The sequence below is a fragment of the Hemicordylus capensis genome, chromosome 3 (genome assembly GCF_027244095.1).
Source record: "Hemicordylus capensis ecotype Gifberg chromosome 3, rHemCap1.1.pri, whole genome shotgun sequence".
Taxonomy (NCBI): Eukaryota; Metazoa; Chordata; class Lepidosauria; order Squamata; family Cordylidae; genus Hemicordylus; species Hemicordylus capensis.
The window spans coordinates 41,006,935-41,022,166 of record NC_069659.1 but is presented as its reverse complement, the minus strand read 5'-3'; the positions used below and the strand labels follow the sequence as shown (position 1 = coordinate 41,022,166).

The window sequence follows — 15,232 nt, the reverse complement described above, 5'->3', positions numbered from 1 at the left end:
GTTTGTTTTCCTGGCTGTCCATGGTATCCTCAAAAGTCTTCTCCAGCACCAAAGTTCAAAAGCGTCAATACTTTTTCTATCTTGCTTCTTCAGAGTCCAGTTTTCGCATTCATAGAATGTCACAGGGAAAACCATTGTCTGAACGAGTCTAATCTTTGTAGGTGTAGACACATCACGGCATCTAAATATCCTTTCCAAGGCCCTCATTGCAACCCTACCAAGTGCTAATCTGCGGCGTATTTCTTGACAGCTGGATCCTTGACTGTTGATGGTCGATCCTAAAAGGCAGAAGCTATCCACCACTTCAGTGGCTTCATTATCAATTCTGAGGCTGGTTGCTGTACACGTTGTCATTAGTTCAGTCTTCTTTACATTAAGTCGTAGTCCCATTTTTTCACTGTGCTCCTTGACTTTCATTACTAGAGCTTGCAGATCATCCACATTCTCAGCTATCAGAGTGGTGTCATCAGCATAGCACAAGTTATTGATATTTCTTCCTCCAACTTTAAAATCACACTCATCTTCTTCCAATCCAGCTTCTCTCAGTATATGTTCAGTATATAAACTGAATAAAGAAGGAGAAAGTATACAGCCTTGTCTTACTCCTTTGCCGATCTGGAACCAGTCTGTTTCACCATGTTCTGTTTGGACTGTGGTTTCCTGTCCTGTGTATAGGCTTCTCATGAGAACAATGAGATGTTCTGTGATGCCCGTTTTCCTAAGGATATCCCACAACTTGATACAGTCGACACAATCAAAGGCTTTTGTTTAGTCAGTGAAGCACATATTGATTTTTCTGGTATTCTTTGGCTTTCTCACTTATCCAGCGTGCATCAGCAATGATGTCTCTTGTTCCTTGGCCTTTTCTGAAACCAGCTTGAACATTGGGAATTTCCCTTTCCACCTTGGGCTCTAATCTGCGTTGGATGATCCTGAGCATTAATTTGCTAGCATGTGAAATTAGACTGACCTCTTCCAATCTGTTGGCCACTGTGTCATTCTCCAAATTTGCTGGCATAGTTTGATTAGAGCCTTGACTGATTCTTCTTCTGTTGCCTACCATATTTCTGTAGCTATTCCATCAATCCCTGTAGCCTTCCAACTTGGTAATGATCGGAGTGCTGATCTAACATCATCTTCCCGTACTAGAGGTTCTTGCAAGTCAGGAATATCTTCTAGAGTATCTTGGATGTTGACGTCCCTGCTGTACAGATTTTCAGGATACTCCTTCCATTTGTGTTTGATCTTCTCTGAGTCAGTTACTATCTGTCCTTTGGCATCCCTTAACATACCAATTCGAGTTTGGAACTTCCCTCTAAGTTCAGAGATCTTTGGGGAAACTTGCCTTGTTTTTCCGTGTCTATTTCCATCCTCAAAGTCGTTACAGATGACATTGTAATATTGCTCCTTTTCTCTTCCAACAGCTTTCTGAAATTCTCTATTAAGTTCCTTCCTGAGATCTTTATCTTTCTTGACTTTGGCTTCTCTCCTCTTCTTGGCAATTTCCATCGTCTGTTCCAACATCCATTTTGCTTTCTTCTGTTTCTTGGTCTTTGGCAGTCTTTTCACATTCATCCTTAACAACTTCTTTGATTTCATTCCACAGTTCCTCTGGTTCCCTATCAATAAGGTTCAGAACTTCAAAGCAGTTCCTGATGTTCTCCTTGAAAATGGTGGGTACATTCTCAAGATCATATCATGGAAGCTAGATAGCTTTGTTTTTCTGCTTTAGCTTGACTTGGAACTTGCACACAAGCTTTTTGTGATCGGTTCCACAGTCGGCCCCCGGCCATGCCCTTGCTATTATAACTGAGCTCTTCCACCTCCTTGCACCAATAATGTAATCAATTTGATTTCTGTGTATTCCATCTGGTGATGTCCATGTGTATAGGCGCCGCTTTGGTTTTTTGAAGAATGTGTTAGCAATGAAAGGATCATTGGCTTGGCAGAAACTGATAAGTCATTTTCCTGCTTCATTTCTGTTTCCTAGGCCATATAGGCTGACTGTGTTTTCCTCTTTACCTTTTCCAACTTTGGCATTGCAGTCTCCAACCACCAGCGTCACATCTTGCTTGCATGTTCTGTCAATTTCAGACTGAACCTAAGCATAAAACTCATCAACTTCCTCTTCTTCTGCATCAGTCGTTGGGGCATAGACTTGAAAAACTGTCATGTTAAAGGGTTGTCCACAAAATCTAATTGATATTAGTTGGTCACTGACCGCATTGTACCCAAGTACTGTCATTGCGATATCCTTCCTGACTATGAAAGCAATACCATTCCTCCTTTGGTTTTCATGTAGTAAACGGTATGATTTTCTGACTGAAAGTGTCCCTTTCCAGTCCATTTTAATTCACTTATGCCCAAGATGTCAGTCTGCAGTCAATTCATTTCATCTTTCACTGTGTTGAGCTTTCCCATAGTCATACTTTTTATGTTCCACGTTCCCATTGTAATTCTGTCTTTGCAGCTTCAGATTTTCTTTTCCCTCACGGCCACATCAGCCATTAGACGTCCAAAAGGCTTTAGTCTAACCGCGTCATAAACACCATTGGTACTCTGAGAGATCCTCAGCTCTTCCTCAGTAGCATGTTGAGTGCCATTCGACCTGAGGGGCCCATCATCCGGCACTACATCGACAATCATTCCATTTTTTCTATCCATGTGGTTTTCTTGGTAAAATACAGGAGTGGTTTACCATTGCCTTCTCCCACACAGTACGAAATGATGCCTTTGTCGTTGTCACGGAAGATCATCTGCCTCCAGTACCTCCTATATTACTGCTGCCCAATATAGGCACCTGCTTGTTTTAGCTGGGGAGCTGGGATGACCTTCATGCTTTGGGTGACCCTCCCAGCATACTTCGCTCATCCCTCCCAGGAATACCATGATGAGGCAGCATAGCATTGTATTGCATTGCCTGCTATGCAATATGGGGATAACAATATTTATTTACTTACAGGGTTGCTCCAAGAGTTTCAGCAGGGTAATCCACCTGAAGCACTTTGAAAGTACTATAAAAATGCTAAATATTATTAAGTATTCAAATTGAACTTTGATAGCTGCCATTCAGTATCTTCAGGGCTGTCCTTAGAGCAGGGCGACTGCCCCAGGCCTCATCCTTTTAACCCCCATTAAAATTAACTGGAAGGGGCCCCCACACTGGCTGGTTTGCCCCAGGCCCTGCACCCCTCCAGGAGTCTCTAAGGACAGCCCTGAGTATCCTCCTGTCTTTGTTAGAGATGGAAATTTCCATCTTTAAAAAAAGACACAGTTAAAGGTTTATTCCAATTGATGTAGCTTGGCTATGACAAGCACAAACACCCTGTGGCTAAAGCAAACAGAAATATGCAACCTTTGTAATATGGATTGCACAAGATTATTTGGGGGTAGAGGGAATAAAAAGGATCTGCACCCGGGTTTCTGGCCTCAATCCAATTAAATACCAATCACAAGTGCGGTCAGGGTTTCCCCATGATCAGATATGGAATGGTTCAATCTAATTTCTTTGGCTCCCGTAGCTAACAATGGAAACAGGATACAAAAAAAGTTCTCTTCCTTATATATGTATAAGGCTTTCTAGATTATATTCTGGCTTCATTCACATGAAAGTTCCTGCCCTACAGAAAGGGAAGAAAAATATTAGCTGATCATAATCTGGTGAAGCAGGCTACTAATCCATATTAAGTAACAAACATTTTTATTATAAGAAGCATTATGCAACAAAGACAAAGTTTGCAACTGTCACAGATTTGAGCCCCAGTATCCAGACTACACTGTCTCTTGTGTAGATCTGTTGAATGCTGTAAGTTTCACATCTGCTTCAGAACTGCCCTAGCCTTCTCCAATTGCTGCCATCTAACTGATTTCTTTGGCCAAGAAATCTCGTTTCTTTTTTCTTCAACCCACGAGTGCTTTCTTGAGGGACTAAGATCTGATAACCCCTAGAGCAATTATGCCTGCCAACCAATTCTCCGACAACAAGAGTAAATGTAAACCAGTAGAGCTGGTCTTATGGTAGCAAGCATGACTTGTCCCCTTACCTAAGCAGGGTCTGCCCTGGTTGCATATGAATGGGAGACTTGATGTCTGAGCACTGTAAGATATTCCCCTCAGGGGATGGGCACTGTAAGATATTCCCCTCAGGGGATGGAGCCGCTCTGGGAAGAGCAAAAGGTTTCAAGTTCCCTCCCTGGCTTCTCCAAGATAGGGCTGAGAGAGAGGGATTCCTGCCTGCAACCTTGGAGAAGCCGCTGCCAGTCTGTGAAGACAATACTGGGCTAGATGGACCAATGGTCTGACTCAGTATATGGCAGCTTCCTATGTTCCTATGTATACAAGAAGACAAAGTAATTAAGGAATGTTGATGTGTGTTCTTATTTAATAATACAAGCAATATTTTGTTGAAGAAGATATTCTAAGTATTTTCCCCTCTTACTTTTTAAGATTTCCCATGATGCATAGCTTGCTACTTAAGAGAAAATTTTCTGGGCTCTTTGGTAATCTCTGACCTTATGAGTTATCAGCAAACAATGATTTTCAGACCTGGGCACTGATTAAGCCAGAATAAACTGGCTGTGCTTCTGTTTCCCAGAGTTTTCAGTGATGAGTCTCCTACTGGTCCATGGGCTATAGCAGGTACTTAATCATGATGACCAATACCCAACCTGATCCTCTCCACAAATAGTTCACAAGTAGATGTGCTCCCTTGAATTGTTAGTTTTCCTCCCCTTAGTAATGATAGCCACCAGGGAGTTATTTACACATGCCTTCATGCCCGGGGTATCTGAAGAGATTTTAATTTGGGGATTTAAAGGGACAGTTCACATAGGTTCGGCTACTCTCCTCAGTCCGTGACAGATCTTTTTCCTGTGCATTCCCACTGGTTTAGTCTGGATTTTTCCTCCAGTTAATCACAAATCACATCAGAGAGGAGGAGAGCGAGAGAACTTTCTTGTTGCTGTTAGTTTGACAGCTATAGAGGAGGAGTGGAAGACTGCCAGAGACTGCTGCCGCTGATGAACCATGGTCCGCAGAAGAGGTCCGCAGCAGAAGAGAGCCAGCTTGCACATCCCAACGACACAATCAGTCCCTCCCTCCCTACACAGGCACGGGAGGGGGGCATGGGGAGCTCTGGGCATTTTAGGGCGGCTTACTTTCCGTTTTGTGCTGGTCGTCCTGGACAGAGAAGGGGTAGGGGAAGAGAGAACCCCTGAGGGAGCTGAGATGTGGCAGCATGGGGAGAGGGGGGAAGAAGACAGGGATCCAAGCCTGGCACCATGTGTGTTGTTGTTGACTTTGAGTTTGCAAAATGCAGTTGTATGATGGGCTGCAGTGTGTATTTGCTTCCATTCCATGCTTGTGAGGACTGCTGCCACATGCTTGGGTGGGGTGGGTGTGTCTTTTTTGAGAGGAATGGGAGGCGATGTGACACATAGCTAGGCACCCGTTCGTTACTGCTGATGCTCTGCTTCTTCTGAGCCGCTCCCCTCCCTGTGGGAATGAACAACAGCACCTTCTTGCCGAAAGAGCGGGCACCGGAGGGTTAAGAAGCAGTCATCCCAGGTGGCTTGTCATGGAGAGAAGGGGCTGCTGAAATTCACTCTCTTTCTGCCTCTCTCTACCTGTGCTACTGCAAGGGGAGCAGAATGAGGCTGGGGAGAGGAGGAGGAAGAAGCTTCATGCAGGAACCGTCTGCTTGTGAGCTGAGAAGCCACCATAGGCATGTATCCCAGCTGGACAAAGATCTATTATTTAGAGCTCAAAGACTTTAGTGGGAAGAAGCAGCTGCTCCCCCACTGAATCCAACTCCCCGCCCCCGCCAGTGATCACACACTGCCTAGTGATGCAGAACTAGCATTTTGCATGCTCCTCCCTGCTTCCTCTTGCTCCACGGTAGCAACAGCAGTGGATCCTCTGAGAGGGAGGGGGGCCGTTCCCCCCACTTTCAAGCCCCCTTGCTTGGCTTTCAGTTGGATTCAGACGGCGTTTTGCTCAGTGCTTGGGAGATAGGAAGTAATGATAGCTGAAACCCAAACTGAACTCTGTGTCCACCCCTGCCCCCAGTGCACACAATTGCAAATCACTCAGAGCAGACAACACAGCTGTCAAACTTTCCTTCACTGTGTTTTTTAAAAAGCCAAATTACTGCCAATGGCCATTCCACATATCTCAGGAGAAGCGGTGGGGAATACCAGAAAGCCTGGCTTAAAAAAACCACAAAACTGCTGCAAATAGAGAATTTTTTTTACCCCGGACATCATTCGGGCCAAGCAAGACTGCGCAGTAATTCTTAACAGTAATTCAGGGGAAAGCAGAGTTAGGTGTCTACTCGTCCCTGACAGCCCACAGGGATGTTGGGGTAAACAAAACTAATATGTGGACTGGCACACTCCAATCCAGAGTGGATTCGAATTAAAAGCCCTGTCTGTAAAGCCTCCAGGGGATGATGCAAATGCTCCTGTTGAAACACCATACTAGAAATTCAGCACCCTCTGCCCACCTATGTGTATACCTTTTCACCAATAATACGCAGACTACAGTTCCTGGCCCTTCCTTCAACAGTTGAAATAATGTAGGCATTCAGTGACTTCACATAACTGAGCCATAAAGGGAGAAGAGTACACAGTCTGCAAGATTGTCCCATCCTGACTTAAGAGTGGGAGCCTAGAGAAGAGGAGGCTCCTGGGGGCAGACCCTGCTACAGACAATAAAAAGGACAGCAGCCAGAAATCAACCAGTGCCCTCCAGGAAAGGGGAGAGCAGTGGAATCAGTATGAAGCCACATGACCTCACACAGCTCCGAGCTGACAACTTGCTCTGACAAGACTGAGCCCTTTCCTCCCTTCACCTAGCTGCCTATCCCAGTCTCTGTCCCCTCTGGGTTAACTAAAAATACTTATAGGGACAGTCCTCTAGCCTGGAACCTTGCACACTATTGTCAAATTGCCTAAGTCTAGCTGGCTGCCTTGCTGTATTCACCAGGTGGGGAATGGAAATGGAGCACAAGGAAATAAGAGAAGATGGAGCAATGCTTTGGGGAACAGGACAGGACTTCTTATGAGGTTCTAATTCACTAGATATTGGACTACTATCAGGGTTTGTGCCTCGTGCCATTGGAAACAGGGCTTCTGGGCACTTCTCTTTCTGAACTAGTACTCTAGCTATTTCTTGAAGCTGGGACTATGGCAAGAATTATGCTTGGAGCCAACACAACCAGAGAGGCCACTGATTGTTTCTGCCAGTCCTGGATGTCCATTGCATGCTACAGCAAGCAGTGACACGCCAGCCAGAGGCAGGCAACAGGCATCATAGCAGCCGGTCTTCTTCACACATGCTCTCTCTAACCCATCCAAGAACTAACTTCTGTGCTTTCTCCCTGAACTGGAGCAGACATTGAGATCATTTTGTTGAGATGAAATTCCAGTGCATTGACCTTTTGCACCAATTATCCTAATGGCCACTAGAGGCATTGGGAGTAGAGGTAGTTAGTGAGGGTCTCCTTACCTGTCCCTGCTTGCCTCTACTCTATGACCCCTGCTTTGACTTCTCAGGTGGTTCCTGTGAGTCCGTCCCCTTCCTTTCCTCCTAGAGAGAAGATAAAAACATATATATCTCTCTCCCTACCTATTCATTATGTCGCTGATAGATAGGATAGATCTTTCCTATCTCAAATGTACTTCACCAACAAATCAATTTAGTTTAGACTCTACAGTGATCTTCATGGTATTCCATAAATAGCTGCAACAACTAAACTCTGCACTTTGCAACTGGAGTGGTAGCATCCTTGGACTTTGCTAAAATAATCACAAACCCCAACAGGGTTACTGGCCCTGCAGCCCAAGAGTCTGCAGCAGAGTTTTTTTCCTTTAAAGTGCAGCTGAGTGAGTTAGAAAGACCCAGAGGCGAGCAACGCTGCCATCTCCAAGCTGAATGGAAGGAATTATAATCAATGGGTTATGAAAATGGAAGCCCTTCTGATGGCAAAAGGACTAATTGAAGTTCTCACAGAACCATGACCAATGGATGAGGTGCTGCCCAAGGAGTGGGATTTACAGAACTGCAAAGCATACGGCTTGATTCTCCTGAATGAAAGTAATGACATAGTAATGCATTTCAAAGAGACTAAAGTTGCCTCAGAGGTGTGGGGAAAGCTCAAGAGGCAGTATGGCAGAGTCTTCCCCAACACTGCTGGTTTTTTTAATTCAAAGGATTTGTAAAATGCAGCTCGAAGAGGGAGGGAATCTTACAGCCCATATAAATGGAATGCAGGAGATTCACAGGTTACTTAAACAACATGGATCTACTTTGGATGATCAAGTGTTAATTGGTTTGATTCTGAGATCTTTGCAACAGAGTTAGGATAGCGTAAAGCTGGCCCTAGAAGTTTCAAGTAATAAGCTTGAATTGGAAACTGATATTGCATGCTTGCAAGATTTCAGTCTCAATGAGAAATAGATCCCCCAAAGCATGGTGACAAAACTACAGCCTTCTACAGCAAACAGAAGCATTCTTTTAGCTGTAGCAAAGCAGGTATTTGCATGCTAATTGTCTGGAGCCCAAAGGTGGGGAAAGTAGAGAGAACTCCAGAGGAGGGAAACCTGGTTACCATGACTACAATGATGTCACACAGTCTGTGAATACAACAGGAAAGAGGAAAAGCTTTTCTGACAAGCAGGGTAGCAGACAGCATGCTGGCTTTGAGGAACAGAACACACACAGAGGCAGTCAAAGAGCCAAGACTTTCAATGTAGCAACCACGTATAAAAGGAAATATTTTATTATTGATTCCGGAGCTACCAAAAATATTTGGAATTCCTCTGAACTTCCTCTGATTTAGACAAAAATTACAAAGTTCCTGGGTTTTGTTTTTGCTAATGAGAACAAAATTTATTCATTGAGGAGAGAAAAAGCTGAACTGCACTGCAGGCAGTCTGATGGACAGACTGAAAGGATGTTTATCTAGGATGCTCTCTTAGTCCCTGATATGGATAGTAACTTGATCTCTGTGGGACATGGAGTCAATAAGGGTTGCAAAGTGACTTTTGAGAACAAAGTTTGCTAAATTACCAAAGATGATGATTTAATTATGACAGCCTATATGTGTAAAGATGGGCTTTTCCAATTGGACTGTGTAACTGAACAGGCAAGCCTCACAGCCTCATGTAAACACCAGAATTGTTCTGCTACATGGCATAAAAGACTAGCACATAGGCAAATATGTGTGATAAATGAGCTTGACAAAAATGGACTAATGAAGGATTTTAAAAATGGACTAATGAAGGATTTTAAAGTGGAATCATGCAAAGAAGCCATGATTAAATGTCAGCTAGCTTAACCTAGTTAGCTAGTTGATTGAACACTAGTACTTGATTGCTCCCCTCACCCACTGCCACAGGCCCCATCACCTCAGAGATCTCTCCACCCTCACCTGAGCCGCACACCTGCTCCTGCTCCTCCATTCTGTTACTTGAATCCCCCTCATCCCTCTTGGTCACTCCTCCATCCCTTGACTCCATCCCCCTCACCCCTCTTGGTCACGGCTGCAGCGTTGTGGCATCTATTGGCCAAGCTGTAGCCCTCTATCCCCAGAGTCCTCCCTACCCTCACCCAAGCACTGCTCCTGCTCCTTCCACAGGAGCAGCAGCAGTTGATCGGGCCCTTCTTGCTGCCGCCACCGTCATGGCCGCTTGTTCCCCTCAGTCCACTGACAGGCCTGAGCCCGTCCCTTGTCTGCCCACCTGCCTCCCTCCCTCTGCCCATGGCCTCGGTAGCCCCAAACAGCAACAGTGGTTGACTGGGCCCTTCCTTGCTGCCACTGCCTCCATGGCCACTCGTTCTCCTCAGGCTGCTGACAGGCTCGGGCCCGTCCCTCGCCCTTCCTTCCTTCTTTCTCTCTTCCCCCCTTCTTTTTCTCTCTTTCTTTCTCCTTCTCTCACTCTTCTCTTCTGTCTTTCTTCCCCCCCTCCCCTTCTTGAGTTAAGTGATCTTGTTTCCTCATCTAATTCACACAAAGGCAACCTCCTTCTCCTGAAGGGGCTCTTTCCTCCCTCATGACCCCTCTCTTCACAGACCCCTGCTCACTATCCTTTTAGATAGATAGATAGATAGATAGATAGATAGATAGATAGATAGATAGATAGATAGATAGATTTCTCCTCTACAATCAAGAACACATTCTGACCAGTAGCAGTTGCATTCCAACTGACCTTAACCATCACAGGCTCCTCCCCCCATCTGCATATGGAATCCCCACTGCCCAATCAGCACGGTGCTTCTTATCATAAACTCACGTGACAGCTGCCACACACGGGATTAGGCACAGAATGTCTTAGAGAATTATATATATAGATGTTGCATACTTAATAAAGAGGTGAGACTCAGTTTTTCTGGATAGACACAGAGGGAGTCACAACATCCTCTGAGATGTATACATTCTGATGTCTGTGGTCCATTTGAAAATAGTATGAGAGGCAATCACTACATATGCACATTTATTGATGGTTTTTCAAGATTTACTTATGTATCTCCTCTGAGAGAGAAATGTCAAGTGTTTGGAAAATTTAAAGAGTATGTTGCACTGGTCAATAACAAATTTGGAAGAAAGCCACAGAAACTAAGGTCAAACAATGGAGGTGAATACATGTCAAATGATATGAAAAGATTCCTAAAGGAAGATAGGATTTCACATGAACCTACTCCCCCAAACACACCAGAACTCAATGGTGTGGGAGAGAGGAAAAATCGCTTTCTACTAGAAATGACCAGATGCATGTTATATGATGTTAGTTTGGCAAATAAATTCTGGGGAGAAGCAGTGATGACTGCAAATTACTTGCAAAACAGATTGCCCACCAAAGCAATAGACAATACACCATTTGAACTATGGCATGGGCGCCAACCCTCTCTAAACCATATCAGAGTGTTTGGCTCAAAGGCTTAGGCATCTGCCCCAAAGACCAAGAGAACCAAACTCAATTGCAGATGTGAACTGTGAGTGTTATTTGGATATGCATCTGGCCAAAAGTGATACAGATTACAGAATCCTTGATCCTGCAAGTGGAGAGGTCAGAATTTGCAATGTGGTGTATTTTGATGAGAGACAAGGGCCAACTAGAGGTGATGTACCAGAACTTGTGCCAGATAGATAGATAGGATAGGTCTTTCCTTTGTCAAATGCACTTCACCAACAACAACCATTTATATTACCGCTTTTCAATAAAAGTTTCCAAAGTGGTTTACAAAGAGAAATAATAAATAAGATGGCTCCCTGTCCCCAAAGGGCTCACAATTTAATAAGAAACTGACAGACACCAGCAACAGTCACTGGAGGTACTGTGCTGGGGGTGGATAGGGCCAGTTACTCTCCCCCTGCTAAATAAAGAGAATCACCATGTTTTAAAAAGTGCCTCTTTGCCCAGTTATCAGGGGTCTTCATAAAAAACCCAATGCAAAAAGTGGATTGTTTTTACCCCGGATATAAATCAGGCTGCACTATAATGCACAATTAAAACCTCAAATTTTGTGTGAAGCGCTCCCCAATAGCTCTCAGGGACTTTGGGGTAAATCTGCCCGATATGTGAATGCACATCCTTCATTTTGGAGGAGGTGCAAGCTAAAGGGCTTTAAAGGCCCTATGTGGAAAACTGCCTTCTGTCCCCCAGAACTGGTGTTTCCCTTTGTGCACCTACTCATTCAATATGATAGTACTCACTAAAGTTACGGAGGCAGTCATTAATTGTATGAAATATCTGTCTTTGGCTTCTTCTCTCCACAAGCACTCAAATGCAAATGTAACGCTGTTTGGAAAATACCAAATAATTCATTTTGAGTATGATGGGTGCCAAACAGCTGTTTGGTGAGATGTTAATGCCTTGTTTTGATTTTAAAACATAATTGCATTTATCCATAATTGAAGGGCAAAGCTAACTCTTAATATCTGGTTTTTCATCACCTTGTTTATGGCAGGGCAACAGACCTGCCATGAATCAAAGCAAGCCACAGAACGAAAATAAAATAAAATAAAAAGGGGGTGGGCAACAGGGGTGGGCAAACGTGGCCCTCCAACTGTTTTTGGACTACAACACTCAGCATCCCCAGCCACAATTTATTGTGGCAGGGGAAGATGGGCAATATAGTTCAACAACAGCTGGAGGGCCACGTTTGCCCACCCCTGCCACACAAGTAGCAAGATAAATCAAATACCTTTTGCTTTACAGCAAATGTGTTTCTACAGCTTGAAGCTACCACTTGGGCAGAATACATATGTATCTTTCCTCTTACAGACTGATTACCATACTACATCATTTCTTTTACTGCTCCTCGAGCTCACATATAAAATTACTGCAGCATATTCTCTTGTGACCTAAGAGCACAAAGCCCACTTACATGCCCTAATACAAATAATTATACACTTGTGTTTAAATCAGAAACCTTACCCTATCTCAGATGTGAGAATAAATATTTTAATACCAAAATACAGAAAATTAGACACTAAGACAGTTTATGATGAATACAGCTGAAACCAAGACCACAATCCACAAATAAAGGTTTAAATCTTACCTTGATCAACACATTCAGCTTGTCTCTCTAGTCAGATTAATGATGGGATGTGCTTTTCACAAACATAGATTAGCCAGAGAGAAGTTAATTGCCAGCGATATGGATGCAACCTTGCTTGCTTCCTGGATACGAAAGGTATTGTTTTGCATTTGTGAACCATCTGTATTATCTAGGGAAAACAACAGTATACTTGAACTTAGGTCATCCATACTACTGTATAATATATTACTGCTGTTTCTCAAAAGTAATAATCTAATTTATAGAGATAGGTGTGGTGTGGTGTATGTATACACACACACACACACACACACACAACACACAAATCAAGAAGCACTTATTATTTGTCTGTGAACATTCTACAAACAGAAATGTCTTACAACAAAATCTGTGTGCACCAAGTAACACAAGGGCATAGTGGTTGTTCAGCATAACTTGGATTTCTGTATAACATTTTGCAACTTGTATAGAATAGTTCTCTTTTTTGTCAGGCAAAGAAATATCTGGAACTTTATCAGCACCTTTTTAAACCACACAGCACAATAAAATCCACTGACATGAATGCAGCACTATTGTTTTATTAGACCATCCAGAGGTATTTTACAAACCCTGTTGCCACTGGCAAAAGTAAACATCACACATTTCCATTTGATGTAAATAATAGATAAGATTAGATAGACTGCTTGTGTTCCGTATGATCAGATATCAAACCTATATCCCAAGGGTAAAAAATGCTTGCTCAACCAAGTGAACCCCATCCCTTGGAAATATTTGTATTGCTTAGGGGTGGTATTATTTGAGAAAGAAAACCAAGAAGATTCCGTTACTTCTAATGCAACACACACAATTAAAGCTAAAGTCATTTATAGCAGCTCAGTTCTGTTAAATCTGACACAAATTATTGATCTCAAAATGAATATAATGAACAAAGATGTTTCCTGCATTACTCTGGCACCATCTTCTGGCCTTTCTGCCATGAAATTTTGCTGTAAGGTGAAAACATGATGCAGAGTTTGGCATGCCTACACCCACCAAAATCAATGGGGTTAGGTGAAATCCGTGGCTTACATAGTATTGAGCTGCATAATCCTGGTTTTTCCATGAACAGTCAGACACGGAGTGGATTTTATGCAGTTGAATCTTTAGATATAATAGTGTGAATTATGGACTTTTACAGGAGGTGCACAAGTGTTATGCAGGGCATGTAGTCTCACTATATGCACACCCTGTTTTAGCCTGTGACCATAGAAGCCCAGCTACATGCCTGACAATCCTACAGTGCCTTAGCAAGTGTTGCTGGCCACAGTGACCCCACGCTAGGACCCCAAGGAAGCAGGGCTCTTTGAAGGAGGAGCTAGAAGAGTGGTTGCCCAGCCCCTCTGGTGCTTACATGGGCCTCATGTTGTCACATAGCAATAAAGATTCTTCTCATTTTGGCAGAGCCAGAATACTGATTCATTAGTGGGTGGGTGGGGGGGACACAATCTAGGGGCAGCCTTGGTGGGATAGCTAAACGTTTTCAAAGTGGTGGGCATAAGCGTTTAAAAAGAATGCAACTGTGATTAATCATAATTGTGATTCATTCTAGCTTAATATTTTAATTGTGTAATATTTATAGTCTTGTTTTAATTTTCTGTGTGAACCACCTTGGGATTGTTTTGATGAAAGGCAGTATACAAATTTAACAATAAATAAATAAAATCATAGGGCTGCCCTGCAAACTATTCTCTCCCTGGCCCCCATAAAAACTAGATATGGCCTTGCATGGGAGCCCTATCTGGGCTGAGAGAACCACAGCCAAGTGTTGAGGAGGGGCAGAATCCTCATGTGCAGAGCAGGCTGCTGTTCCTATAAAGGGTCCTGCCAAGGAGTTCCCATTGCCAGCCAACTCCACCAGACAGCGGCAACTGCTGTTTGGCTTGCGCCTGAGAGTTCAAGCTTGTCAGGGGAGAGCAGCTGGTCCAGGACAGTACTCCTCAGTCTAAGCCCCAGAAGTTAAGGCGACCCCAATGAAGGGGGAAAGGAGGCAGGAAATGGCAATGAGCTATGAGGGCTTGCAACCCCTATGTCAGTGGCCAGTGAAGGCAGTGGGAACAACGCTGTATTTCTCAAGTGGCGCAGTGGGGAAACGCTTAACTAACAAGCAGAAAGTTGCTGGTTCGAATCCCCCCTGGTATTATATCAGGCAGCAGCGATATAGGAAGATGCTGAAAGGCATCATCTCATACTGCGCAGGACGAGGCAATGGCAAGCCCCTCCTGCATGCTACCAAAGAAAACCACAGGGCTCTGTGGGCGCCAGGAGTCGAAATCGACTGACAGCATGCTTTACCTTTAATACAGGAGGGGATGGAGAAGCCTGCTGGGTGGTGAGTTAAGGGGAGGAACGAATAACAATGGCATGGTGCACAGGAAAAGGGGAAGCACACTCCAGAGGGACGAGGAGGGGCAGCAGTGCCCCCTGCCTGACTCAGTTCTTGACAGCCCATATCCCTGATTTTTCCAGAACTGGAAGTTACCCAGGATGGTCATCTGATGGCCATGACAATCCCAGGTAAGAATCAGGACAGTTGGAACCATGGGTGACATTGGGTCAGTCACTGTCCCTCAAGCTGACTTATCTCGCACAGTTATTGGTGGGGATGGGAAGCATAATAACCACATGCTGCTCTTAC

The 15,232-nt window shown here is 44.0% G+C and overlaps 1 protein-coding gene across 1 annotated transcript in view; it reads right to left on the bottom strand.

Annotated features, from left to right (window-relative positions):
• Nucleotides 1-15,232, bottom strand: part of FRY (FRY microtubule binding protein) — a 343,900-nt gene that overhangs the window by 309,117 nt on the left and 19,551 nt on the right. The window contains exon 2 of the mRNA XM_053312387.1: nucleotides 12,562-12,730. The gene's annotated coding sequence lies outside the window, so the exon portion shown is untranslated. The remainder of the gene's footprint in view (nucleotides 1-12,561; nucleotides 12,731-15,232) is intronic.